Below are 16,522 nucleotides of genomic sequence, written 5' to 3' on the forward strand. Positions count from 1 at the left end.
ATAAATGAATAGAATGTTGTTATTGAAGAAGAGATGAAGTTATTGGAGTTAGATATAAAGTCATTGAAGTTAGTTTTTTTTTTTTTTTTTTTTTTTTTTTTTTAAAAAAAAAGAAGAAAAAACCAATGTTTTTGGATTAATAGGCATTGATGTTGAAGAAACAAATTTGAAGTTAAGATTGGAAAAATGTCTCAATAAAGTGATAGGTATGAGCTTTGAAAATATTTATATTTAAATAGAAATATTTTCAAACAAATGGCATCAAAATAATCTCTATTTTTTGTATATATATATATATATATATACACAAATTTAATTTTTTTATAAAAATCTTTAATATAATTTTAAACAGATATAAAAATAAATATAATAAAATAATTATCTTAAATTAAATAGAATTAATTTTTTTAGAAATAATTTTAATAAATTTATATATATATATATAATATTAAAATAAATATAAATATTAAAATAAATATAAATATTAAAATATCAAAATATCAAAATAAAACTATTAATTTTAAATTTTATTTTTAAAATTTGGAAGAAATTATTTTTGTCTCAATCATAACTATGTTGATTCTTTTATAAAAAATCTATCTATAGAAAATTTTGATGTTGAAAAAATTTTAATTTTAATTTTAAAATTAAAAAAATTAAATACTTAATTAAATAGAATCTTATCTATTATAACCAAAAGTTCAACAATTTTTTTTTTAAAATGACTTTTTTTTATTTACATGTTATTTACATGTCAATTTACATATAAATGTTCATATATGTGTCATTCATATATTAGAAAAATTATAAGATATTATCTCTCTCTCTCTCTCTCTCTCTCTCTATATATATATATATATATATATATATAGATATACTTTTTAAAAATAGCTTAGCCAAAAATTATATCTTACAAGAAATTAGTATTATATTATATTTATATAGTATCAATTTATTTGTAAAAAAATAAAATAATATAAATTTTATTTAAATTATATAAAGTTCTTATAAAAATAAAATTTAAAGATCATACATAGAAAGGTACTGAATTTATTTTTCTAAATGCAATTCTTTTTAAATTAAAATTTTATTATATTTGTAAGAAATATAGGATTTATTTTAATTTTTGATATGAATATTTTTTGTGTCTTAATTTGTAACACATAAAAGATCAATTTATTGTTATAGTTATGATTTATATTTTTGCTTAATTGATATAGATGGAATTTAAAAGGTTTATATTTTGTTGTTAGAGTTCAACTTAGAAGTCAAAAATAGATATCAATATATGTTTCATGGTACTTTAAAAATGAAACTAGATTGATAGTATTATAGGATTTTTTTGATTAATTTTACTAATTTATAACTTGTTATTAAGTTTGTAACTAATACACTTGGATGTATAGAATATGATAGAATTAGATATATTAGACAAGGGAAGAACTATGATTAGAATTAAAAAATAACACCTGTTAATTGATCATATGTGAGAGCTTTTTATTATTCTATATCACAAATCTTATTAGTTGATCATATACAGAGACTACTCAAAGAACCAAACACAAGTTTTTTTCATTAGATTAAAAAAAGAATAAAAAAAAGATATTTAGGATATAAGAAAAGAATTAAAAGATATTAATGAGTAGTGGATTGAGTGAATTAGATGTTGAAGTGTGAGAATAGAATTTATAAGGGTATAAAGTGTTTTAAATAGTATAGAGAGGTATTAAGTATCTAAATCCTAAAACCTGGTCTTTCACATTGATCTATTTTTTTTTTTTTATTATATTAGATTTTAAAGTTGGTTTTGTATATGAAAGCTCAAAAGACTATTTTATTACTTAATTTAGAAATTTGATACAAAATAAATTATAAAATATTGAAATTTTAGAAATAAATATTTTAAAATTTTAAAAATTAAGAATAGAAGCTATATATTCTTTATATAAGAATTACTATAGTAAGAAGCTCCATATTTTTTGGACATACTACATCATGATGTAGTTTGAGTTGCTCCTATTAAAATTTTAAAAAAAACAAGGAGCATCTTTTTTAACCTAATTTTAAGAAAAGTACAAAGATAATAAAAATACATTATAATACACATTCTTTTTAATAAAAAATTAACAAATCTTATATATAATCTATAATTTTTTTTTATATTTATGTTGTTGCATTAATTTATTCAACATTATCATGTATTGATTTATAGATTATAAATTATAGATTAATTATACAAAAAAAATTAAAAAAAATAATAGATATATGTAAAGAATATAATCTATTGAAATAATAATTAAAAAAAATACATAATAGTTACAATATAAGCTTATTACATTAGCTATAAAAAATTATTGTATTTCAAATCTTCAATTTGAAAAAATAAAAAATAAAAATAAACAAAATCTTTCTAAAAGATAAATTTAATATCTTTTTGTCTTAATATTTTAATATCAATATTAAAATGGAACTAGACTATTTCTAAAATCTAAGATCCTTCTAATCTATAGCAATATAAATTTGGTCACAATATAGGAAAATATAAACTTAAAAAAAATTAAATAAAAATAAGCATAATTAAATATAAAAGGAAAAACAAAGAAAAAAAATAGAATAGAATTGAATAGAAAAGTACAAAACCAAACTTTACTAAAAAAAAAGGATCAAAGCCATACGTAAGTAAATATCTAAATAGCCTTGGCCAATCTTATTTATACTTTGTTCAACCCTTCTAGAACTTTGTAGAATATTCTTAATAACCGGCTCTACCTAAAAAACCACCCTAAGTTCTTTCTAGAATATTTTATGGCAGATCCAATACACACCACTAATCTAACTCTAATTCTAGAAACTTCTAAAAACTTCTAAAAACTTTTCAAACATGGCTCCAATTATCTATTTCTATGCGTCAATAATATGAATATCTTATCTATACTCTTTTACAATTAATCTCCTTTGACTAATGTAGAACATCCTCATTTTATTCTGGATGGTATCTCCAGATTATTTCTTGACAATGGATGAGATTTTGTGTAGGTTCTTACATTATATCATGGATGGGATAACCTTTTCAAATAACTTTATATTGCAGTTGTAGACTTCCATTGCTATGGCAAAGATAGTAATGCTCTAAAATGTTGTCCACTTCATATTCTTGTTGGTCATTAATCACAACTAGTGGTAGTGGTTGTAGTAATTGATATCAGTCCAAAAAGCGCCTTGGCTCAATATAAAATTCTTTGAATTACAAAACATGGAAGACCAAAGAAATCCAAATATATGGCAAAACCTCAAGGTAGTATACAACATCAAAAATCACTATAGAAATATAAAAAGACTATATTGTGTGTCTTATAAGACTATTGTAAGTTGGTGTATAAATTCTTTTGTTATTAGATTACTAATATCAATGGAATAATAAAAAATTATTAGTGTAATCAAATACTAATCTGTATTAAAAAAAAATGGTAAATGACTACTACTTACTTAAATACTATCATTGTAAGTAAGCTCTAAAGGCATCAAATATTCATCCTAGTCATTACGAAGAACCACCATAAATATTCATAGCATATCTTCTAAAGTTCAATTTGCATACTCAATTTGTCCATATATTTGAAGATAGAAGGCCTTAGACGTGGCAAGCTATGTACCTAGTAGCTTCAATAAAGCCTCCTAGAAACCTGGATTAGAGTGAAACTTGTGTGAGAGGATATTAGACTTATTTTTCTATATGTATGAGAATTTTGAGATCAATCGAACGGTACAAAGGAGAGATATTGGCTCTAGAAGATTGGCATTAAGGTTAGAGAAGGAGGCCGACCAATACTCGAGCACGTTTTTGAAGTTATTGTCTATTTGGTAATTCCAATCTTTTTCAAAAATTTTGTGATTGTTTTTAACTAAATTTTTAAGAAGTGTGCAAAATTTGAGTTAAGATCTACGATTTATTCATTAGTTATTGAAGTTTAAATCTATTATAGGAATTACTAAGATTTCGTTAGGGATTGGTTTAAGGTTTGGTTTAAGGTTTAGGGTTTGGATTAGGATTTAGTTAGGATTTGATTTAGGATTTAGGATTTGGTTTAGGGTTTAGAGTATGGATTAGGATTTGGTTTAGGGTTTAGAGTATGGATTAGGATTTGGTTAGGGTTTAGTTAGGATTTGATTTAGGATTTGGTTAGGACTTGGTTTAAGATTTAGGATTTGATTAGGGTTTGATTTAGGATTTAGAATTTGATTTAGGATTTGATTGGAATTTGGTTTAAGGTTTGTTTAGGATTTAGTTTAGGATTTAGGATTTCATTTAGAATTTAGGATTTTATTAGGGTTTAAGTTTTAATTAGTTTTGGCCTAAAGTTTGAATGAAGTCCAATAGGATTTTAACTAGAATTAAATTAAGATTGAATTGAGATGTATTTGAGTGATATTTTTGATCATTCTAATATTTCTTTAAGAATTTTTATTTTTTGTTTGAAATTTCTTTGAGGTTTTTTTGAATTTGATTAAAGCTTATTTAGGATTATTATGATCTAATTAGAGTTTAGTTAGTATTCTATTATAATTAAGATTTTATTGTTACAATTTCTATTCTATCTTCCATAGACAAGTGCTCGGAGCATTTTCAAGCAAGACTTCACGTATTATGACAATAGCATGAATTTATCCAGACTTGTAAGATATGAGATTTTGAATGAAAGAAACTCAAATGTCAATTACAAGTGGAACGAGAAAAGGTCAAGTTATTGGCGAAAGAGAAAGCGACATTGATTTATAAATTCAAATACAAAACGGAGAAGTTGAGGTTTGAAATTGAAGTTTTATAAGTTGAGATGGCAAAATCGACAAAAGAATTAACTGTGAAGAGTTGATCACAAGCGTCAATTGAAGATGTTCCAGAATGGATGAGTCAACAGCAACATGAGTTAAAACTCCGCAATGCCCAAATCTTGAAACTGGAGGCTCAAATCCGTGAATTGGAAGAGTATAATGAATATCTCTCAAATCAGTTGAAGAAGGAGTGGATGGACAGATTGGAAGAGGAAGAAGATTTACATTTAGAATCAGAATTGGTAGAACCAACAATGGTTAATGTGGTAAGTAATCAATCGGGTGGACCAGAGGAAATAGTAACTTTGTAGAATTTTATTAAGTAGTTTTTAGATAGGTAACAATTATGTGTTTGCAAAGACGCTGCACACATAGGTATAGGGCTATATAGAATAGATATTAGTTCATTTCTGTAAGATATTGGTAAAATAGACTAATAGTCTATAGAATAGTCAGTTTAAGAGGACGGATGGTTAACTTAGTTATTAAAAGTAATTAATTATAGAATTACAATTAGAATCTGGAAATAGAAAATAAGTATATATGAGTTGTAGAGGTTAGTCTGAGGGCCAGACTGTGATAGTCATGAGCTGGGGTTAGCTTGGTGCTACCTCTTTGTTTCTATGTTGTTGAAGAATAATAAATTGTTTTTGAATACTATGAAGTGAATCTATAGAATAAATCAGAGATTGATTTATGAATTATTGATTATGTAATTGGAATACTCTGTGGTTAGATTATTGTAAAAAGATATTAGAAATTTGTTATCAGATTCTATGGGAGATTGTTAATGGATGAAAGATTATGATTATTATTTATTGAGAGTTGTGTGTGATTTGACAGAGGATGTATGTGATTACAAAAATTGTGTGAATCCAGATTGGTTAGAATAAAGTCTGTTATTTTTGGTATTGGATGGAATTTATGTATTTAGAGCGGTCTTTTAAGATAGTGCGAGAGTTGCACTTTGTTGTTATCAGTGATTGCTGATACTATTAGGAGGTGGAAAGCATTGTAGTATTCTTTGATGTTTTCAGTGATTCAGAATACGGTTAATTGAGTGACCCTAACAAGTAGAACTCATGTACTTAGTCTTTCCTAGCGTTCGAATCTCCCTATACAAGTTTATTCTGAAAGGGATTTGTAGAATACGTAAAACGACAATTATAATCCTCAAATATTTGAAGAGGCAATTAGGATTGTAGAGAGGATCGATACTATAGATTTTAAAATTTGTAGAGTACAATCTATAAAATAAAATCATATGCCACTATCTAATATTATGCCACAATAATCAACATTAATAGATATTAATGCTTTACAAGAATCATTGACACCACATAGATAGAAAATATTGGCTTAGAAGGAATTGTGTTATTTTTGTTGAGAGCCAAGCCATCAAATTAGAGATCATCCAAAGCATCAAAATTTAGGTACTAACAAATCAAGGTAGATTCACAATCTTGAGACTCTCCAAGATGATAAAGAAGTAGAGCAAGAAAATAGAACTTTCTAATAAAAGCATCAAGGACTAATATTAGAAATAGCTATTGTTTCTTAGATACAAATGGTATGACTTTGGATAACTATCAAAAGGATTGACTAGTATGTCTAATGAGTTGACTAAGAAGACAACCATGTCAAGTGCTTATAGATTGTGACTCTACAAAAAATTATATCTCAATTGAGATTATTAATTAGATTAAGAATAAAATGAAGGTGATCAAAAGAAGAAGTATATACCTAGTTGATGACTGAGAAAACATATTAAGTGACACATATAAAGAAGAAAGCTTAAAGTTGAATGACATCTATGCCTTGAGAGAGAAGTTCAAGGTAACAAAGCTTAAATATGACATTAATCTTGGTATACTATGGCTAGAGGTAAAAAAATATAAAAGTTGATTGGCTAGTAAAGATAATTTCTTTCAAAGACAATAGTTACAAGATGATTCTTCTTGCCTCTGTATTGAATAAGGTAACAAAATAATTTGCAATTAAAAGCTTATTTCTAAGAATCACCTTTATGAAGAAGCAAATATAATTAAGCAACCAATATATATATGGTGTTTCCAAATCTTGCCTCAGTGGTTGAAAAGACAACCAAACGAGGAAAATGACCAAAGAAATTCATACATGAATATTATGATATTTTTTCAAGTGATCAAGGTATCATTTTTTAAATAAAAATATTTTTTAGAGTCAAATCGATAAGTTAGCGAATTTATTGCCTAGTACTAAATGAACTTAAAGAATTACAAAAAATATTCAAAGAACTTTTAGAGAGGAACCTTATTTAAAAAAATATATCACCATGGAGAACACCTATATTCTTTACACCAAAAAAAAATGGTGGGCTTTGACTTTGCATTAATTATTGAAGCTTTAATAAACAAAATATCATGAATGCATATCTATTTCTATGTGTAGATGATCTTCTTGACCAACTTTAAGATACAACCATCTTTACCAAATTGAACCTTTTTAGTGGCTATTGGGAGACTCGTATAGTAAAAGAAGATATGAAAAAGATAATATTTTATATGTATTATGAACATTTTGAATGGCTTCTTTTATTTTTTGGCCTCACTTATATTCTAGCCTCCTTCATAGATTACATAAATAAACTATTTTGAGACCTTTTAGACAAGTATGTAGTTTTTTTCATCAATGATATCCTAGCCTATAATATAACTCCTAAAGAGTGTGAGCAACACTTATAAGAAGTATTGCGCCAACTATAAGATAATTGCTACTACTTTAAATAATCAAAGTATAAACTTTGGAAGTCAAAAATTATCTTTTTATAGCACGTAATATCCTCTGAGGGCATGTACATGGAATAAGATAAAGTGAAAGTAATGGACAATTGGCCAATCCCTAAGGATGCTTCTGAAGCTTACTCATTTTCAGGCCTCGTTAGATATTGCAATTTTGTTTGATAATTTATACACATTATTGCCTCATTTTAAAGTCTAATAGAGAATGATACCTCATTTGAATGAAAATTGGAGTACCAAAATGCCTTTAATAGGTTGAAGGTGGTATTCATTACTGGTTTAATATTCCAACGGTATGATTTCAACCTTCTTTGTACACTTGACATTGATACTTCTAACTTAGCTATTGGAATGGTCTTTCAACAAGACTTTGATAGAAGCCTTCAATCCATGGAGTATGAATCATGTAAGTTCAATTACACTATATATGATCAAGAATAATTAACAATTCTATATACCTCAAAGATATGGCAATACTATTTGTTAGAGAAGCCAATGATTGTTTGGACTCACTATCAATCCTTGCAATGTAATTTTTATCTAGAAAATATGAAATCACGACATCACTGTTGAGAAGAATAATTACAATTTTTTAACATATAGCTTAATTACAAGTAAGGGTGACAATATACTATGTTCAACAACTTATCACATAAATTACATTTGAAGACCAAATCACAAGATATGATAATTAAAATCTATTTTTAATTAAGAAATCTCTTAATTAAAAACTATTATAATAAATTTGAAAATAATCATAATTATCAAATAGAGAAAAAATTCTAAAATCCACTTAGGTGTTGATTGGCCTCCTATTCTAATCTAAAGATTGAACTTTTAGTATCAATATCTTTCATTTGAATCATCGATTTTCTAATAAAAGATATTTAAATTATTTAAAATCAAGTCTTATTTCTATACAAAAAACTTTTACTTCAATCCAATCAATAGATTGCCAAAGATTTTTAAAATATTTATTTACATTCAAATTCCAATTTTTGAAACTTCAACCCACAAAAACTTTTAAATACTTTGATTTAACTATTTTTTTGATTTTAAATTTACAATACACATTAAATACAACTATATCCACCACACTACAAAATTTCATCGTTAGATTTGTTATAAAACTTCTAAAATTGTCCAAAATATCAACCATATTTTATTTCATAAAAACTAAAGTCTTCTAAAACAACCTTGACTTTGTAAAGTTCTTATAAAGTTATTATAAATTTAAATCATATAAAACCAATGCTTATAGAAATTATATTAATTTTGCTTTCAAATTCCATTCTTTGATCTTTCAATAAACCCTAGAGTCACTGTAAGTGCATAGTTTTGTGACTTAGAGTTTGATTTTGATCCAAGTTGACAATTGGTCCTCTTCTCATATCAATTCTTGTCTTCATCAAGTAATTTTTTCAAAAATCTACTCTTAACTTCTTTCTACACATATCTATATTAATTTATTTTCTAATCTACTTTATTTTGTTTTATTTATGGCCCTACAAAGTAAATTAAAGCCTATTTTATAAAAAGGCAGAAATAATATCTTTTAGATTTATTATCTTTTTTACTAGTAACTATTTTTTAAGATATTTTTTATAATATTTGAAAATAAGATCTTCTATAATATAGTATTTTCTTATTTCTTTTATTCATTAGCCATATTACATCACGACATCCACCCTCCTTGAATATGTGCATCATTTGGAATGCATTAAGTTTTCTTCATTATATTGATATAGAATATTCTTTGTCTGTCAAATTCTTGATCTTTAATTTTTTCTTCTTCTCCCATTTGTTGAAATGAATTTTGTTCTTCATCAAAACAAATATTTTTACCTCTTTATTTAAATAACTTGATTTCCTTACATACAATAGGTATCTTTAATTCTGTACCATCAAGTTTTCATAACAAGTATGATTTATTTTTGTTTACTTGTTTGACAACATAAGGTCCAAATCATATCTTTACAAAAATCTTTATCGTGGTATGTTGGTTTTCTAAATTACTATCATAAATCAACATCCAATCACCATTTTAAATTAATTTTGGATACAATCAATGTTTTTTGTCAAACCTCTTCTTATTTTTATCTCTTGTATCTTTCAACTTCTTTATAGCTACTTCAATGTCCTTAGATCTTCTTTAAAGTTATCAAATTTTTAATGCTTATAATTCTTCTCTTGTTAAACTATGTTTTCAAGGTAATACATCTCATGCTAGTACAACCTCCTTTATTGGTATCACCGATTTTTGCTCATATATCAATTTTGCCAGTATGTATCTTGTAAGTATACTATAAGTTGTATAAATTTTCAAAAATCAAAATGATAATAACTTAGGCCAAATATCTATCTTGGCTTTGTATGCTTTAATCAATGCTTTAAAAATTAGATAATATCCATGTTTACTCTTGCCATTCCTTTCTAAATTATATGCACTTGTTAATGTAAGTTTAATATCTATTTTTCTAAAAAAACTCTTGTACTTCATTTGCATCTAATTCTCTTCTATCTGCAATATTTTTTCTAATACAATCATATTGACAAATAATTTCTTTCAATATAAATTGACATACTCCTTCCATAGTCTTTGTTTGAAGTGCTCTCCCCTCTAATTTTTTTGTCAAATTCTGTCAAATAAGTACCAAATATTTCTTTTGTCCAAACTCTATTAGTATTGCAACTAAATCAACCACCCATTTGTAGTGAATTACTAATGAATATGTTGGATGCAATCTATCTCAATAACAAATGTTTGAATATATTTGATAAGTCTCACGAGATCCTACAAAATCTACCACATCCTTATACATGCCCTTCTCCCAATATTTTTCTTTTATCTTTGCAAATGTTGTCCAAATTCCTTCATGTCTAGCCCACCAACTTTCATGAAATTCTATAAGATATTTTCTTGAGTTCCATAGTGGCATGCAACCTGTTGTAGCACTCTATCCCTTTACTTTGGATACTTCCATAAAAATCCATTAAAAAAAATATGTCCATAAGTCTTCTTTCAAATTCTTTTAAATTCATAATTTGTCAAATCTTCTTGTGGCTTTAATGAATTTAAGTACTTTCCAATGTGTACCCATTCACCATTATATAACTCTTTCAAAAATACTTAAAGTGATTTAGTTAAATACAACCCTTCTTTTTTTGTATATGAAGTTGAATAAAAATTGGTGCTAATATTTTCTTTATCATCAATCATATCTTCTTCATCATCATATTATGCTTACGACAATATATCTGCAATGGCATAATTTTTTTTCAAAATATGCTTGAATTTTGAATTTATGGACCTAATACATGCTATCCTCCTTAATATTGTAATATTTTTCATAAAACAACCAGTAATCATACCTAATAGTAATAGACAATCTGTTTCAACAATCACAATTGCACCAATTAAGTATTTTTTTTTATTTTTCATTGCGGTTACTATATTCTATAACTCTTTTTTAACCTGTACATTAGCTCTTTGATATAGATTTAAAACCTTTCTTCTAAATCTAACCACAAATATTTTTACATCTTCAGCATCTTATCCAATTGGCTATCCAATACCTATTGGACTAGCATCAACCATCAATATCACCAATGTCATCTTGTAATATGACTATATGGCAAAAATATAATCAAAAATAAAATTTTAATTAATATTTAATTATCTTGATTCAATAATAATTCAAGATCTTTAAATATGGCTTTTATAAAAGCCTCTTAATTTATTTTCTTGTCTTAATAGTTAATAGGTTAAAGATTGGTTAATAATTTTACTTTTTAGGTTGTAGAGACACTTTTACTACTTTAAAAAGACCATAAATTGATAAAATCAGGTTAAAAGAGATAAATAATTAGTATGGTTGATACTAGGATTAAGTTGAGAGTAGGATTCTGCAAAAAAAATCCTAGGATAGATTAGATTAATATCTAGGGGTTGATGATTTATAAGACAGGATCAAAATCAAACATCTAGCCACTAAATGACTACTTAGGGCAAAATAGATATACATTCAAAGCTCAACAATTAAGATTAGAGAGCTAGCTTAGAGCTTGCTCTAGAAACATAAGACTTATTTTTGTAGGATTTGATTTGACTTTGCAATTATTATTCAAAGTCAGCATTTGTATTGATTATTTGGAATTTATGCAATAGAATTAAAACTAGTATTCTCAGTTAGTTTGTAAAATTATTGTCACATCTACAGTTCAAAATTTGACAGTGATTGATTAATTAAGTGTGCTAAATTTATATAAAATTTTGTAATAATGTAATGATGCGATTGAGAGATATTTGGATTTTGAGACAAGAAGGTATTAAAAATTGGCAATTTGAGGTTAGATAGGGTTTCTATGATATTTGAAGATCTACTAATCAAATTAAAGTGAAATTTGGCATTATCTTAAAAAATATAAAGATCAAGCTATATATTAATTTTGAGTTGAAGTTAACAATTGGAAAAGAAAAAATCGCTATTGAAATATTTGCATCAACTTTTAAGTTAGCAGCCAAATAACATTAGTGTGGTTTTTGGATGTTTTCTTATAATCTAAAAGTTAGATTAGAGTGAATTCTTTTGAGTACATAGAAGACTTAAAGTGGCATTTGTATGCAAAATTTTGTTCTAAATGGACGGTTAGATTAGAAGCTACAACTTGCTATGGCTTGCTGATTAGGATTAGGGCTTGTGAAAAAAATTCAAAATTATCTAATTATGAAAGTAATAAGATAATTTGAATTTAAGTATGGTTGAGATTACTAAAAAGAGTATTTTTGAGTACTTTATATTGGATTTAAGTACTTTGAATTAAAATTTGAATTTAGTTTTTTTATATATGTGAAATGTATTAAGATTCTTTGATACTTATAAAATACAACCTCATCTTCTACAATCAGATGCCGAGTGTATTTCCAAATAGGACGACACGTAATATGACATTAGTAGTGATCTTGATATTGTCATGATGTAATATAAATAATAGATGAAAAGAGTGACGAAATAATTATACTATAAAATATCTTATTTCAAATATTGTAGCAAATTAACTTAGAAAATAGATAATTATCCAAAAGAAAGTAAAATTAAAAATATAAATACTACCTTTTTTGAAAGTAAGCTTCTACTTACTTTGTATGGCCATAAATAAGGCAAATAAAGGTAGATTAGAAAAATAAAGGATATGAGCATATGTAAAAGGAAGTTAGGACTTGATTTTTATAAAAGTTAACCTAAAAGGATAAATTTGATATCAAAAAAGGACCAATTATCAACCTAGATCAAAATCAAACTCCAAGGCAAAAAATTAGGCACCTACAGTACCTTAGAAATTCTATTGCAAATCAAAAAAAGGAAATAAAGAGCAGACTTAAAAATATTTCTTTAAGCATTGATTTTGAATGATTTGAGTGTGTAATGAATTTGCACGAGCTTTACAAAATCATAGTTGTTTTAGGTGACTTTGAAATTGTGAAATAAAAAATATTATTATATTTTAGAAAATTTTGTAAGTTTAATAGTAGATCTATAGTTCAAATTTTGAAGACATGACAATAGTTGTCTTAAGTATATGGTATAAGTTTGAGCTTGATTCAATGGTTGAATTGAAGGTTATTGAATTTCAAGTAGGTTGAGATCTTAAAAATTGGACTTTAAAAAGTAATTGGAATTTCTAAATTCTTTAATAATCTACTAAATGGATTAAAACAAAATTTAAATATGAAAATAATCGATTTAATTTTCCATACACATCTAAAATTTTAAAAAAATTAAATGGTTTAAAAGAAAATATTAGCATTAGAAGTTCAATATTTACATTGGAGTAGGAAGCCAACCAAAACCTGAGCAGATTTTAGGATTTTTCTTCTATTTGATAAGTGCAATTATTGAAAAATTTTATGTGTTTGTTGCTAACTTAGTTTTTCAAAAGCATATAAATTTTTAAGCCAGATCAATGGTTTAATTATTAGATTTTGAGGTTCTAAACAATACTATGATTAGATTGATTTGGTTAAGATTTGATTAGAATTTGGTTTAGATTTAGGGTTTGATTTCAAATTTAAGATTTGTATAGCATTCGATTTAAGATTTAGGATTTGTTTAGGATTTGATTTAGGATTTAGGATGTATCTAAGATTTGATTTAGGATTTAGGATGTATCTAAGATTTGATTTAGGATTTAGTATTTGTGCAGGATTTAGTCTAGGATTTAGAGTTTGCCTAGGATTTGCTCTAGAATTTAGGATTTGTCTAGAGTTTAGTTTAGAGTTTAGGATTTAAGATTTGTCTAGATTTTTATTTAGAATTTAAGATTTTTTTAAGATTTGATTGATGTCTATTAGGATTTCAATGAGGGTTAAATTAAAACTTGATTGAAATTTATTCAAGATATATTTTTGATTATTCTAATATTTTTTACGATTTCTTAAGGATTCTTTTAAGGTTTATTGTAGATTTTCTTTCAAATCTTTTAAGATTTCTCATAGTTTCTCTTATGATTTCTTTAAGATTTCTTTTAAATTTGATTAAAGCTTATTTAATATTGTTAAGGTTTAATTAGAATTTATTTAATATTCTATTAGAATTAAAATTTTATCGTAGTAATTTCCATTCTATCTTCTATAGCCATATGTCTAGTGCCTTCTCAAGTAAGACTTCACATAATACAAAAAAATGAAAGTTTGAAGTAGAAGATATTAGATTGTATTTGTGGTTATTTGAAATTGATGGCACAAGAAGACAAAAAGGTTGAATTTGCAATTTTTGATAGAGCTTTGAATAGAGCTTCAAGTAGATCTTTAAGTATAGCTTCAAGTGGATTTTCTATTAGTGAACAAAATATGAACTTTGATCCAAATATTACAAAAATATTTCAATCATTTACGTTATTTATGCAACAATACCAGAGTAATGATTGCAAAGAGGCTTTAACAATCAAAAGATTGTAAACAATGGTTAACAAGATTGACTAATTTAATATGAGAGATATTTCCAAATATTTAAGATATTATGTGTAAAAAATAGAATTGAATTATATTTCTAAAAAAGAAATGATTCAATTATTTAAATTTATTATACTATTAGAGATAAGAGAGCATATAAGGTCTATTATGAAAGAATTTGAAAGTTGATGGGAGGTATTTTTACATGCATTGAAGGATGAATATTATTTGAAAGATATTGATTGAATTACCAAGAAACCATCCTTAAAATAGATTAAATGACTTAACAAGAATTTTTAAGCTACAAAATTATTAAGAAAATTTGAAAGGCAATTTTCTTGATGATCAAAAATAGAAAAGTTAACATTGGGATCAAAAAAGTTTGAATTGTTTTTTCAAGCTACTGATGGAGAATTATAAGAGAAATTAGAAGTTCTTCTTGAAGACAAGGAAGAAGATGAAGGATTGACAACAAAATGAGAGGCTTTTGAAGATGCTATTAGATTGCTTGCTAAAAGAGAATGAAAAAAAGATAGAATTGTTGTTCAAAGAGTGGTACAAGTACCAAAGATCCTAATGTCTACTACACGATTGATTATGCCTATTAACTAACTTCCATTGGCTATACCAAAAAAAGAAGATATGGAACTCAAAGAGATTGTATATAGGATGCAAAATCTTTAAATCAAACTTGCAAGGCTTAAGAAAAAGACTTCTATAAGAAGTTCAAAGGTTACTTTTAAATAAAGGTATATACAAAGATGTGTTTAGTATGATGATGATTCTCATTCATGAAAAGATTGTAGTCAATTCAATGAAATGGTGGAACAAGACATTATTTATTAGAAAGATGGAAAAATTGCATTGAAGGATAATGGTGATCTTTTCCAAACCAACTTTGGTAAAGGAGGTATGAAAGTATTGATTATGGATTAATTGGTAATATATAGAGTTGTAGCAATAGAAGCTATAAGTTATGGAATTAAGGTAGATAATGATGGCAAATAAAATTTTGTTGATAATGTTCAACTAAGTGAACTTTAGTCTTTTGCCGTTTCTACAATGCAAAAAGAAAATATGCCATAAGAAGCTTTATTGAGAACTGCTATAATAATTTATAGTACCACAAGCTAAGAGATTTTTGTAGAAGCTTTTTTAATATATTAATATATTACTAAAAGCTAATATGAAGCTTTAATGGAACAAAAGAAGAAAGAAAATTTTGATGATATAAGAGAATTAAATTCTTCCAAGATTCAAACTTGACGAAATGAAGCTTGTGAAGTAGCTTCACAAGAATTGCTCATAAAGGATACTTCAATAATATTAGAAAAAAAAGTAAAAGAGACAAAAGATAAAGATAGATTAACAACTTACAAAATACTCTCTAATATTGAAGTGGAAACAAATTTAAAGGAAGTACTTGAGAAACATATGCTTATTGCTAAGGTTGAGTTTATCTTGAAGGAGATTTTGAGAATCACTTAGAAAGAATTTCATGATGACATTATTGACAATATTAAATAAGAGAGACAATTAATAGGAGAAGTTGGATTGAGTCATGTTATTGATGCAAGTATATATAAAGATGAAGAAGATGAATTTGATAATTGTTGCAAAAAATCAATAAATAAGGAAATGAGTCATAATTAAAGAGTATGTTTTGATGATCAAAATAATAAAGATAAAAAGGTTTCAAGTCATTATATTCAAAAGCATTGGGCTAGAACAACTATAGAGACATTAGTAAATGTTAGAGATATGGATGATTTAGTTGTTGCTTTGATTGACTATAGTTTGGAAATAAATCTTATAACTAAGAATCTTTACATAAAACAAAGGTGGCCAATTGATATGGAGCATAGATAGGCAATACGGACAACCAATAATATACGAGGTGAATTATATGTTGCTTATCTAGATGTAAAAATTTGAATTGGTGACATTGTAATCGAACAAA

The sequence above is a fragment of the Physcomitrium patens genome, chromosome 14, assembly GCF_059467195.1.
Source record: "Physcomitrium patens ecotype Gransden chromosome 14, ASM5946719v1, whole genome shotgun sequence".
Taxonomy (NCBI): Eukaryota; Viridiplantae; Streptophyta; class Bryopsida; order Funariales; family Funariaceae; genus Physcomitrium; species Physcomitrium patens.